This window comes from Sus scrofa, chromosome 2, assembly GCF_054392235.1.
Source record: "Sus scrofa isolate SSC_HxYL_T2T_F1_AM1 chromosome 2, Sscrofa_HxYL_maternal_Yorkshire_Landrace_v2.0, whole genome shotgun sequence".
NCBI lineage: Eukaryota > Metazoa > Chordata > Mammalia > Artiodactyla > Suidae > Sus > Sus scrofa.
Window position 1 is genome coordinate 110921179 of NC_139384.1, and position 13872 is coordinate 110935050.

General features: G+C 39.9%; 1 protein-coding gene across 49 annotated transcripts in view; it reads right to left on the reverse strand.

Annotated features, from left to right (window-relative positions):
• The window catches only part of LOC102157568 (uncharacterized), a 1229235-nt gene that overhangs the window by 1206116 nt on the left and 9247 nt on the right, over nt 1-13872 (reverse strand). For 28 of the 49 annotated variants that reach the window (XR_014838321.1, XR_014838323.1, XR_014838347.1 and 25 more), the window contains one exon: nt 11496-11607. The gene's annotated coding sequence lies outside the window, so the exon portion shown is untranslated. Of the gene's footprint in view, nt 1-5282; nt 5326-10739; nt 10857-11492; nt 11608-11917; nt 12216-13872 lie in introns of those variants that run through there. The other 21 variants (XR_014838330.1, XR_014838329.1, XR_014838351.1 and 18 more) reach the window with 11 other exon arrangements.

Here is a 13872-nt window from a genome sequence, read left to right on the forward strand (position 1 = left end):
GGAGACAGAAACAATATTCCAAGAGATAATAGCCGAAAACTTCCCTAACATGGGGAAGGAATCACTCACTCAAATCCAGGAAGCACAACGAATACCATACAAAATAGTTCATTATCTGTCCTGCACATTATGACAGCCAAACATATTACCTACTAAAACCCTTTCTGAATAGTTCTCCAGTTTGTTCATCCTACGATTTTTTACAAGAATATTAGTACATAAAAAATAATGCTAATGCAAAATCAGTCCTATTCAAAAGCAAATATTCAGACGTGACTCCTTTATGGATATATGTGCATATAATTATTCCGATTATTTGACAAACTGAAAATTTATGTATATAACCACTACAAAAGAATTTTCAAATTTATTATCTCAGAAAAAGACTGCCTACTACTATGAGTTGAATTGAGTCCCCCTAAAAGATGTTGAAGTCCTAAACCTCAGTACCTGTAAACGTTATTTTATTTGGAAACAGGGTTTTGGCAAATAAGATAAAATGAGGTCATTAGGGTGAGTTCTAATCCAATATGACTGATGACCTTATAAATAGAGGAAATGTGGGCACAGAGACAGACATACACACAGGGAGGACACTACACAAAGATGAAGACAAGGATCAGGGTGCTACATCTATAAGCCAAAGAATACCAACGACTGCCAGCACACCAGCACAAGCTACAAGAAAGATATGGCATAGATTCTCTCCTTCATAGCCCTTGGAAGGAATTGATTCTGCCAACGACTTAAACTTCTAGCCTGCAGAACTGAAAGACAATAAATTTATGTTGCTAAAGCCACCCTACTTGCAGTACTTTGTTACAGCAGCCCTAGCAAAACAGTACACGCACTAAGGAAAACTACGATTTTTTATTCCCTTGAAAGTCGCTAAAGACTAAAACATTTTGAAGAAAGATTACAAGTCAGAAATGATAACATTTATTTCTATTCATTTTTAAATTTTGTAGCAAAAAGTGCTATTTAACAGCTAAATCAACCCAGTGCCAAAAATCTCTAAGGGGATGTGATTCAACCTTCATCCTACAGAGTGCCATTTCCACATACAGCATCACATAATCAAACAGTGGAGAATGACATCATCCTAATGATATTGGAACATGAGAATAACATGAAATTATACAGACTTTGTTCTGTAAGAGAGTTGCTTTATGTGTTTTTATGTACCTGTAAGAATATGATTTGACCCATCTTAAAATCAAAAGGTAGTATGAGTTACTTGATAAGAATCAGTGAAATCAGCACAGGTCAGAAACAGGCTCTGAAATGACACATACTTCACTCCAATTCTTGCTCTATTACTCATCAGCTATGTGACTTGAGCAAATACTTAATCATGTTTGAGCCTCAAATTATTCATCAGTAAAAAGGGAATAATATATGAAGTATGTTTAGCATATAATGATGATAATATGGTTTTACTACTTACATAAAAAGGAAAATTCAAAAATTAAGGATTTTGGAGTTCCCTCTGCAGCACAGTGGAAACAAATCTGACTAGGAACCATGAGGTTGCAGGTTCAATCCCTGTCCTCGCTCAGTGGGTTAAGGATCTGGCATTGCCATGAGCTGTGGTATAGGCTGCAGACGCAGCTTGGATCCTGAGTTGCTGTGGCTGTGGTGTAGGCCAGCAGCTGTAGCTCTGATTTGACCCCTAGCCTGGAACCTCCATATGCCTCAGGTGTGGCCCTAAAAAGCGAAAAAATTTTTAAAAAATTTAAATAAGGGTTTTTTACACTTCTCTTGGGTGAAACAAATAACTAGACAAGTTTACGTAAGAACAAAAGTTTTTATCATAGGTACTGTATTTTAAAATATTGCCTTTGGCTACTCCCTCACTATAAAATGAAGGACTTTCAGAATTTTAAAATTATTTGTCAAAATTCAAAACACGTTTAACATGTAAGGATAACCTGACCCCCTTGCTGTACAGTGAGAAAATAAAAAAAAAAAAAAAGACTAAAAACAAAAACAAAAATTAAAAAAAAAAACCATAAACTTAATAATGGAACTTGGTAAGGTTCAAAATAGAATCTTCATGACTTTTGGCTGTCACAGACATCAGTTAGAACGTGGCTTTCAAAGCTGGACAGTATAACTCCCTTACTCCCTCAGACCACAAAGCTCTAGCCAGTCTTCTAGTTTTTTTAAAACTACCTTGACAGCTCTAGCTCTAGTCAGTCTTCCAGTTTTTCTAAAACGACCTTGCAACTTATGCTGACATCAGATTAACTCTAATAGTATGACATAACCCACTGTAACCTTCTACCATGTATTACTGATGGGGGTTCTGTCTCTTTTTAAAATATAAATCTTTTTTTTTTTTTTTGTCTTTTGTCTATTGTCTTTTTGTTGTTGTTGTTGTTGTTGTTATTGTTGCTATTTCTTGGGCCGCTCCCGCGGCATATGGAGGTTCCCAGGCTAGGGGTTGAATCGGAGCTGTAGCCACCGGCCTACGCCAGGGCCACAGCAACGCGGGATCCGAGCCGCGTCTGCAACCTACACCACAGCTCATGGCAACGCCGGATCGTTAACCCACTGAGCAAGGGCAGGGATCGAACCCGCCACCGCATGGTTCCTAGTCGGATTCGTTAACCACTGCGCCACGACGGGAACTCCTAAAATATAAATCTTATATGGAGTTCCCACCATGGCGCAGCAGAAATTAACCTGACTAGGAACCATGAGGTTGCGGGTTCGATCCCTGCCCTTGCTCGGTGGGTTAACGATCCAGCGTTGCCGTGAGCTGTGGTGTAGGTCACAGATGCGGCTCGGATCCTGCGTTGCTGTAGCTCTGGCGTAGGCTGGCAGCTACAGCTCCGATTAGACCCCTAGCCTGGGAACCTCCATATGCCACGGGAGCGGCCCAAGAAATGGCAAAAAAAAAAAAAAAAAAAAGAAAAAGAAAAAGAAAACACTAATCTGAAAAAATATATATGTACCCCTATGCTCACGGCAGCATTATTTACAATAGCCAAGACATGGAAGCAAGCTAAATATCCAATGATGTATGCATGGATTAAAAAAAAAGATGTGGTATACAGAGTTGTTGATGTAGCAATTGGCAATGTCTCTGCAGTGCCAGGATGCAGATTCATCCCTGGCCTGGCACAGTGGAGTGAAATATCCATCGTTGCCACAGCTGTGGCAAAGATCACAACTGCGGCTCTGGTAACGCTATATGTCTCAGGGCAGGAAAAAAATATGGTATATATATGTGTATGTGTCTGTGTGTGGTAAAATCTTGCCATTTGTGACAACACGGATGTGGCAACACGGACGGTCCTTGAGGACATTATGCTAAGTGAAACATATCAAATGGAAAAAAAAAAGTATATTATTTCACTCATATGTAGAATCTATAAAACAAAACAAATGAACAAACAAAATAAGATAAAAGCAAGCTCAGAGATAATGGAGATCAGACTAGTGTTTACCAGAAGAGAAGGGGTGGGAGGAGGTGAGTAAAATGGGTGAAGGGGTTAACTGTATAGTGACGCATGGTAACTAGACCTGTGGTGATCACCTCGTAGTATACACAGATGTCAAATTGCAATGCCATACACTTGAAACTTATAATAATAATACAACATAGCTTTGACTAAACTCAAATAATTCTTTTTTAGGGCTGCACCTGTGGCATATGGAAGTTACCAGGCAAGAGGTCAAATCAGAGTCGCAGCCCACAGCCAACACCATAGCCACAGCAACATGGGATCCAAGCCTTGTCTGTGACCTACACCACAGCTCACAGAAATTCAGGATCCTTAACTCACAGAGCAAGGCCAGGGATTGAACTCACATCCTCATGGATACTGGTCATGTTCCTAATCCACTAAGTCATGATAGGAACTCCTCAAATTATAATTCTAAGAATTTCTCACAAAGTAAAGAACAGCAATAGCAAACAATGTATTTTTTCCTTTAAAATCTTAATACAGTAATATTAATAAAATCACAAATTCACTATATTAGGAAAATACAATCTGTTAAATTATTGGCAAAAGAAAGCATCAATTATTATCCCCCTGAGGTCAGGGACTATGCCTTTATCTATTTCACATGCCTTAAGCATGAGACCTCAAGTAGGTGTTAACTATACCTTAAAAACAATAAGCACAATAGTAATATAATTCTCCTAAGAATCTACTAATAGGAAACTTCTAAACATAGGAGAATTCAAAACATGCCATGAACCAAATTTTACTATGTGTAAATCTAACATCAGCAGAAGAAAGTTCTATCCCTTTTAACCCACAGACAAATTCTAAGGTCACAGCTGGAAAGTGTATATTGGCTGTGTCAACAGAAAACATGTAGCCAACACTGGCGCGCGTGCACGTACTCTCTCTCTATATATATATATATATATACAACTATGTATGTATGTGTGTATATATATGCGTGTGTATGTATATATATATACATATTTGCTTTCTCTCTATATATATGTATGTATATGTGTATGTGTGTGTGTGTGTGTGTGTGTGTGTATATATATATATATTTGCTTTTTAGGGCCACACCCGTGACATATGGAAGTTCCCAGGCTAGGGGTCAAACTGGAGCTACAGCTGCAGCCACAGCAACTCAGAATCCCAGCCGCGTCTGCAATTTAAACCGCAGCTCACAGCAACACCAGATTCCAGACCCACTGAGCAAGGCCAGGGATCAAACCCTCATCCTCATAGATACTAGACAGGTTTGTTTCCACTGCACCATAACGGGGACTCCCGTTAAAGTCAATCCTACACTGACTTTAAAATAACCTCAACTTGGTCCAAAGTGAAATCATTAAGAACTGAGTAGAAACAGTGTAGATATTGAAGGACCTATAATCCTGGTAGTATACATAGCCAAAAGAAAATTATCTTTCTGCCAATATTTGGTTGCTGTTTTTGTAAATACCACACCACCTTTCTACAGACAACTATTATAACTAAGAAAGTGAGGTAACAGGTAGACAATATAGAAACCATACATTCTTGTGTCTCACTAGAATTTCTCTGATTTTTAGCATTGTTGGTTTGGTGGTTAAAATTCCTTATATTCACCATCATTGTCCAGATTCACAATGCAATCAAGAACAAAACAGGTTAGTCAGAGGCTAGTTTCCTTTAGCCATACCTTTTCTCTTTGAGTTTTACCTATCTACTAGAGCAATATGGGAAAATTTAATCAGTGTAGAAAATTTCTTTTATTACACACTACAGATGTTCACTAAAAGTTTCAACTAGACAAGAATTGCCTTTTGAAATACTTACACATACACAGACACAGACACAGCTTTCTCTCCAGACAGAAATGCTACAGAAATGAAAGAAATCATATTCAATGAGTGTGAGCAAATAAAACAATGGCCAAATAAAAGGGGTACTAAATGCTGGTATCTGATTACACTGCATCTCTCTTTCCCAATCTAATATTACTATGGAAAATTTTCTTATACAAGCCACCGAACACATAAGCTAACTGATCTAAAATACTCAGAGAAAAGTGTGCTATCTGCTTTACTGTTAAAACGCAACTACCTTGAGAATATAACATTGACAAAGTTGGTATGAGTAGCTTCATGTGCCCTAAAAAGAAGGATTACTACTATTACAAGTTTCCAAGTATATATTTACAGAGGGAAGCAAAAAATTTATTAAACCAACTTTTTGGTCTTGAAACAACAGATAGGGTGGGGAGAATGGTTTTACAATAGGACACATAAGTCTACTTCTAGTTATACTACTATTTTTTCATAGGAGAGGCATGGCACTGTGTGTGAATATTATGAGTCAAGCTTACTCATCTTAACTAAGAATGAATTAAATTTGTTAGAGTAAAAACCTGAAAGAGAATGAACATGCATGTAATTCTAAGTTGCCATTTTTAGAACGGGGTTTTTCTCCAAAGAGATTTTAAAAACATGTTTCCACATTATTCTATTCAAGCTACTTTCACTTTAGTGCTCTGGTAAGCTGGCTGCTAAATAGAAACAAGAAACAAACTCATTTTCAAAACAGTCATCTGTGATTTGACCATAGCATAAGCTACATAAAAAAGGAAGAAATAATTTGTTAAACTCCTGACTGTCAAAATATACTGAAATTTAGATGCTTGTACCTGTAAAGAGACACCTGTGTTTGTGCCCCTCCCTATTTTCCTGGTCCAGTTACCATGAAAAGATCAGAAAATTAACTGTAGGGTAATGAAGCCTCATTATATCCAAACTGTCGTTCTGTCCAGGGAAGTCCAAAAAATACAGAAGGGAATCACAGGCTCTGCAGGACCCACAGTCTTCTCATTCTGTAGGTAACTTCCAAGTTGATATGGCTTCAATGTTTTTCCCTACAGACAAGGTATTCTAAGAGAAAGAAACCTCTCCCACACGCACAATCACAAAATCATACATGCCTGTGGATAGCCTTTAATCACAGGCTAGAGCAGCAGTCAGCCAGTACCCAGAGATGACAGACAATGTGGACTGTAAAAAAGAGTGTCTGAATGGAAGTGGAAAGAACTGAGTTTTATTCCCAGTTCTGTGATTTACTTGTATGGTCTTGAGCAAGTTGCTTAACCTCTGTGAGCCTCTGTCTTTTGTCTTGTTTGTTTTATTTTGTTTCATATGGAAAATAAGAGAGAATCAAAAATCTTTTTAAAATTATGGCTAGAAAAATAACAGAGAACACACAGACCTATCCTTAACTTCGCAGATGAGGACAATAAAGCACAGAGACTTATACCTAGTCACAGGTGATCAGACTGAAAGGGTTATAACAGCTGTTGCGGCTCTAACATTTTGAAATTTAAAGTGACAAGTCACTTGTGTCCAATATTTAGACCATGTTAAAAAAAGTTCATAATGACCAAATTTAGAAAGATTATTATCTCTTCAAGAAGCCATAAGGAAACACAATCAGGAAGAGCTTCATTTGTTCTAGTAACATTTTATTTTTCAAATTGAGTTTGGAGTGCATGAGTGTTTGTTTCTCTTTGTATACCATTTTTTGTCTAGAATATTTTCTAATCATTTTTTAAGTAACTACCAGAATCCCTTTAACCAAAAGCTGAAAGAAATAAATGAAAACATTTCTCTGGAATTTTAAAGGTCAATGGAAATAGTGTGTGGTTTCAAACATTCTCCTGCTGAGCTTAAAAGGTAAATATCACTACGTCCCCTAATATAAGAAAAAAAAAAAGAGTGAAATAGGCTGTAAGTATATATATATAACGATCTCCAATTTCCAGCTTAGTAAAATATTAAAGATACACAAATGGCAGAAAACACAAAATGAACCTTATTATTAGCAGCATGATTAACCCATTTAAGAACACTGAGAGAAATACCTAATAATTTGTACTCTAAACATAAGCCTAAGAGAAATATATTCAATAGTCTCATCAGAGAGCCTAGTGTTTAATCATCAGGGTTCTTTGTTCATTTGTTTTTAGTGAAACAAACAGGCACTGCAATGATTTGCCAAGAGTAAGCAATGGCCTTTCTAAACCTCTTCATGAAATCTACCTGTAAAAACTAAGTGCCTCTGAAACATCTGAAATTTTCCAACAAGAAAGTATAGGTCATTCAGCAAAATATATTTACTGTATACTACCATAATAGCTATTTAATCGTTATCATTATGATGCAGATATATAATGGAAACAGATGTTCCTTTTTCCTTTCAGCAAAACACAGGAAAAGCATAAACTTGCTGATACTGCATGGACTACTACCATAGCACAATAGAGGGGAAAAAAAGACATTAGCACATGACAATATTAGTTTTTACTACACAACTAATTGCATAAAATGTATAACTTGAGATCATTAAATCAATATAATTTTCAGCACTACAGAAGGGAAACAAATAGATTTGTATAACCAGCCTATTTCACATCTGCAGTTGGGAAAATACTTCTGAGAGACTAAGTATATGCAAAATGCTACCGCTGCTTTCAGAACACAAGGAAAAGAGTGTGGCTCTGTTTTCTTTGCTCATGTAACATGAATTAGAATGCTGCCTCTAAACAGAACATTTTTCAAACAGTACGAGTATCAACTGGAAGAATCTTCCTGAAAAACAATTTGGCAGTTCATATCAAGAATCTTTAAAAATAGTCTATACCCTCAGGCCAAGTAATTTCCTTTCTAATAATATATTATAAGGAAATAAACAGAGGATGATAAAATTTATACTTTAAATGCTATCTATCATTACTTTATTTATAATAATGAAAAATTCAAAATCTAACTCTCTAGTAGAACTATGATTAATTAAATCATATATGTTAAAACAATATACAGTGATATAACTGACTTTAATAATAATTTCAATTATATAGCAACATTTTCATTGTATAACATCAACTGAAAAAAAGCAGGACACGGTTTATATTTACAACTATGGGGTGTGTGTGTGTGTGTGTGTGTGTGTGTGTGTGTGTAAAATGTCTGGAGAAAAAGTCTTAGATTAAGCACACGAAATGTCCCTTCTAACTTTTGCAAGTTCTCTAGTATGAGTAGATACAACTTTTTTAATCAGAAAAAGATTTTTTCTTTAAACAGTTAAACAATTTCATATCCATGCTCTAATACTCTCTGTCCTTGTCCAAAGTTTCTAAAAATTCTTTAGGTCGAACCCTCTTATAAATATTTATAGGTACATGGACTTAAAGTTATGTTGACATGCTATTCAATCCTCAAATCTGGCATAGAAAGAAAAGTATTTATCAGTCACATAAACAACACATTTTTTTTCCTGAGTTGCATATTTTCTCCTTACAAATTAAAGAAAATTTGTATGGGATAAACACTATAAATGCTTATTTAAGAGCTATTAAAATGATGTTTTCAGTCATGAAAGAAATTTTTCAACTAAAAATATTTCTAAAGCATATTAGGTAGCCTATTAATTGTTCTCCTAATATATGAATAAAAAGTTTGCCATAGCTTTTGTAGGACTCCTAGTTTCATGATTCTATTTTACAAGAAGGAGCTGATTTGTCTTAGGCTATTACTGTCTATTACTTCTAGAAGTCTTGAGGAAAGGTGGGAAGCAGCAAATTCTGGCAATCTGCCTAAAGAGAAATCAATGAAACAAATTAATCCTTCGCAGGCTGCAATGACACAGTAATCCATCATTCGGAGCTGCTTTTATATACCAAATCAGAGAGCAGAGGAAAGAGCCCTGGGGGACATCACAGACAACAACTTACACCAACACTGGGAAAATACTGAGGAATCAGTTTATTTAAAGAGGATAGATTTCAGTTGATTGCCTATTTCATCAAATAAAGATTTTTTTCTTTCACAGTGTGGTGAACTCAAGGCCCGATGACTATATCTTTAGAATTCAGTACCATATATGCTGGCTGACATCAATAGGGGATGAATGTTTTAAAATAATTAGCATCATTAATCAGTATGAACAAATATCCAGCTAGAGTAATATTACTTTTTCCATTAAATTTCCAGGTGTTAAACACATGCTCTGTTTTCAGCAGGGACTAACTGTAAATTCACCTACTAATCTACAACTTAAGTGACCAATTCCTGGTAAACCACATTTGAGCTATTATTCACACACGAAATAAAATCAAATGAGATATGTACAATTCCTAAGTATTAAGTTTAAAGACATGAAAATTTTAATTTCATCCCTTGTGTTATAAATTCCAATAAGCAATCAAATTATAAATAAGTAACTTGTTTTAAAACAATAAATAGCTCTCTGGCTTATAGTTAACAATGCTGAAAACTAAATTTAAATGTGGTTTCTTTCCAAAAATAAACTTATAATCGATATAGAGCAATACATTTACACTAAATAATGTATTTACATATATACAACTACATATGCATCTAAATTTAGTTGTGCTTATGTAGAAATTTATGCACCTGAGTATATCTTCCTAGAGTAATATATTCTGAGCAGAAGTATATTCCCTAGATGAAAACTAATGACAACAACTATAAAGTTTCAGTGTATTACTACTGTTAAACGCGTGCATCTTTTTCGTGGTTAAATGTGAGGAGTTAGCGAAAGAAATAAAGAAATAAACTAAAACAGACCTGACACAATGGTCCCTGAAATGTTAAAAACCCAGAACATCTAATTACACATCCAAAACAGAAAAAAAAAAAAAAAAAAAGTTAAATAAATGCTAACTAGTCAATTGTTGAGTGGCATCTTCAATTCTGAGGTCCATGGCCGTATGATTGCAATTCCTGGCCATGCTGATGCATTTTTAATTCAATGCATGTATCTAGTATTTATTGATTTAATAAGGTTAAGGGTATTACATTGTTGCTGGTACTGATGAACTGTCAGCAATGTAATCTACTGAAATCTAACAGGAATACACATTTTAGGGAAAGGGATGGGGGGAGAGAGAAAGCAAATAGCTACATAGATGTAATCCCTTCAAAACCCACAACAGTGGCAAGAGCAAAGCCCCTCATCTCTCAGACTACTTTGGGCTCCAGACACTTATTACTAAAGACCTTGGTCATCAACTAGCTGAAGTCACAATGAAGAGACTGTAACAAAGTCTTGCAGGTAAACCTTCAATATTAGGGAAGGCAATGACTCATCTCCCGCATCTACCCTCTGACCTCTCCTGAAAGGTTTTAAGTTGCATGCAGGCCCAAGCCCACACATACACACACACACACACACACACACACACACACACACACACACACACACACACACACACCCTTACCCTCTCACCTGAGTTTAAAAAAGCCCTTCAGCATTTTCCTCTTTCTGGACCCTACCATTGTCCACAAGCATCATTAGCATGCAGGCAGTCAGAAAAGGGGAGCATTCACTTTCTTAAACGCAATTCTGCCAAAATACAACCAAAGAAGAGACACTTTAAAGGGTATTTGAAAGATAGAAGTATTACAGGATCAAGAATCAGAGAATAGAAGAAAAATCCAAAATCCACCAAAGTTGTTGAAACAAACATTTTGGGGAATGTTAGAAAGCTTTTTGCACTGCTGTGCTACCCTGCTTGTGGGCTTATTTCCTCAACCTAGACACCTGGGAAGCATGTTGTGCTCCAGCTTCTTCCTGACTTTGAAGAAATGGATAATCTAAGGAGCAGTGCTGGTGCTGGGGTCAGTAAAACTATGCTAATTGGTGAACCTAATTGCTTCAAGCAGTCCTGCCTCTAAACAGGGAGAGCACAGTTGATGGAGTCAGTCTGTTCCTAATAAAATGAAGAAGCACTGAATTAAATTCCCAAGGAAGGCACTATAAAAGTTTCCACAGTGTAACCAAATGACTTCACCTATGCCATTACCCCTAAGATGACATCTTTGAAAGAAAGCAGATCCCAGTCAGGCTCCATATTCATAAATTGGCTGAGTTTAGGCCAGTGAATCTGGATTGATTTAAAAAGGCTTTTTCATCCTTCCAATCAAATGAAGTCACTGTTAATTAGATGCTTTCTGTTAACAATGTCACTCTTCTCCACATTACCTGCTCACACTTGCAGCGCCTCTAGTGCAACATCTGGAGCACCAGTTCCTCTGCAATCAGTCCTCGAAAGTTTGGCTGGAGGGTGGTGAAATTTCCGTTTCTCAATCCCTGTCTGAAGGAAGATACCATCAGTACACTAGTGGCGAGATACAGGGCAACTCTCTAAACTGAGAGATTATAAAACAGTCTCTGGGAAAGCTCTCTAGATCTGGTCTTCCAAAAATATTTTTTATGAACTACACAGCAGCGTCTCTGTGCTGTTTCTGCCCTGAAGACGGATGTTTTCAAAGATATCACAAAGTTAACTCCCACTGACTTTCCAACTTCTTAAAAATCAAGCTCCTCCTTAGACTAGAAAATCGCGTTTGAGGTTTCCCAGCCTTGCCCCCAGCCTTGCCCCCTGCCCTCTCTCAACCCAACACCTGAAAAGGACCAGCTGCCCAAGGACGTGCAAACTTTGGGGCGAAGGCCGCAGGACTCTGCGCTCTCTGGCCAAAGAAAGGAGACTAGAGCAGCCGGTTTGATTCGCAAAAGCGGTCTCGCTCGACGGTGGGTCTGCGAATCTGACGAAGTTAGGCGGAGGCCATCTCACTGCCTGTGGGACCACTCCATAGAAGTTTGCAGTGCCCACCCCAAGGGGCAAAAACCGCCAGGGCCGGCCGAGGGCGCGGCGGGGAGCGTGCGCCACCCCCCGGTCGGGCCCGGCTTCCTTCTTGAATCTTCCCCTGCGCGAGCCCGAGACTCGTCACTCCGGCGCTCGCGGAGTGGGAGCATTCAGCGTCCGCGAAAGCGCTGCCCTTGGGCTTGGAAGAAGACTAGACGCGCCCACGCCGCGGCCCAGGCCCTCCGCCCCTGCGGGCGGCCCCCCCTTGCGTTGAGCCTGGCCGCCAAGCCAGCTAGCGAGGCTTCGTACCCGGATGTGGGCCTTGCTTCCGGGAGCTGCTCGGGGCCTAGTTCCCGGCCTCGAGGGAAGGAGTGGGAGTGGGAGGGCCCCCGGGAGGGGCCCCGGGCCCCTATCGGGAAAAAGCTGGTGTGCAGAGCGCAGTATTCGTTCGCAAGGGAGCGCCCTTGTGGGGCGAGGAACGGAGGAGACGCTGGAGTAAGGGCCCTAGACGGCCGTGGGGACGTTGCGGACTTCGGGCAGGTTCCTCCTGGCCGCCCTCCGGGCCAGCAGCGCGAGGGCCACGCTGATCCGAGGGCATAGGCTGACTAGCGGCCGCCACTGTCATCTCAGGACCCCGGCTGTCTGAAGGCGACAGGCCTTCAGGAAAGCCTCGGGGACCCGCCACCAGGTCACGCACTTCATCACAGGCAAGGAGCTCTTGATCGGGAGTCGCCGACCAGGGCATGGACCTGGACCTGGGACCCTGTCCCTGATTTGGGTGCTCTAGGACCTGACCGCGGCCTTGGAGTCGCCCCCGGCTGGGGCTGCGAAAGGGACGGGAGGATCGACGGCTAAGCGACCGTGCGTCTTGAATTCCTACACATTACAGAGGGTAGGACCACAGTAAATGAGGTTAGACAGAACCACCCGAGACGGGCACACTCTGCGAGTTGAGACACTTAATTGCTTTTCTTCAAATCTTTTACCCCAGAGCTTCACCCTGTGACTATGCAAGCCTTCTCGGCAAGAGGGTTTGGGTTTGGGGAAATGAAGTTTCTTGGGACTCTTTCATCCCTGTTATGTGGGCTTAGGGAGGAAGGCAGACAATAGCAGCAGCCGAAACACCTGAGATCTCTCAATACAATAAAATATGGATGGTGATTGGAGTCATTTCTCCTTCTGTTTCCAGAGGGAGCTCGAAACCGAAGCAAGACGGGTATCCCTTTCCTAAGTATAAAGCAGGATACTCGCAAAACCTGCGAGGAACACCACCAAACGGACCTGGAGGAGGTCCTCCTTTGCAAACAGAAAAGGAGATCTGATTTTTTTCATTTTCGTGTTGGGCTTGCGCGGTGTAATACATTCCTCTGACCCTCTGGAGACTAAACTACAACTGAGCAAAGGGAGGTCGGGTGAAGGAATGGGAAGGCACTGAGAACACAGCAGCGGGCGGAAGTCTGGGTGGGTGGTGCGCAGAGGCGCCTGGGACCCGAGGCGGGACCCAGCTGCGCGCAGGTAAATCCCAGAACACCCTGCCCCAGGGGTCTGGGCAAACACGGAGAAACACGCCGCCACATGCTGGGGCTGCTGTGCTCTGGATCTGCGTTTCGGGGTGATCTACACACAAAAAAATAAATAAATAAACACACAGAGAGAGGCGCGTGCCTCTCCCTCCTGGTGCTGGGGTCCCTCGGAGGCTGTCCAGGCATCGGAACCCCCGCCAGTGTCCGCCCGGCAATGCCACTTGATCATTTCGCTCTCACAGGATAAAGG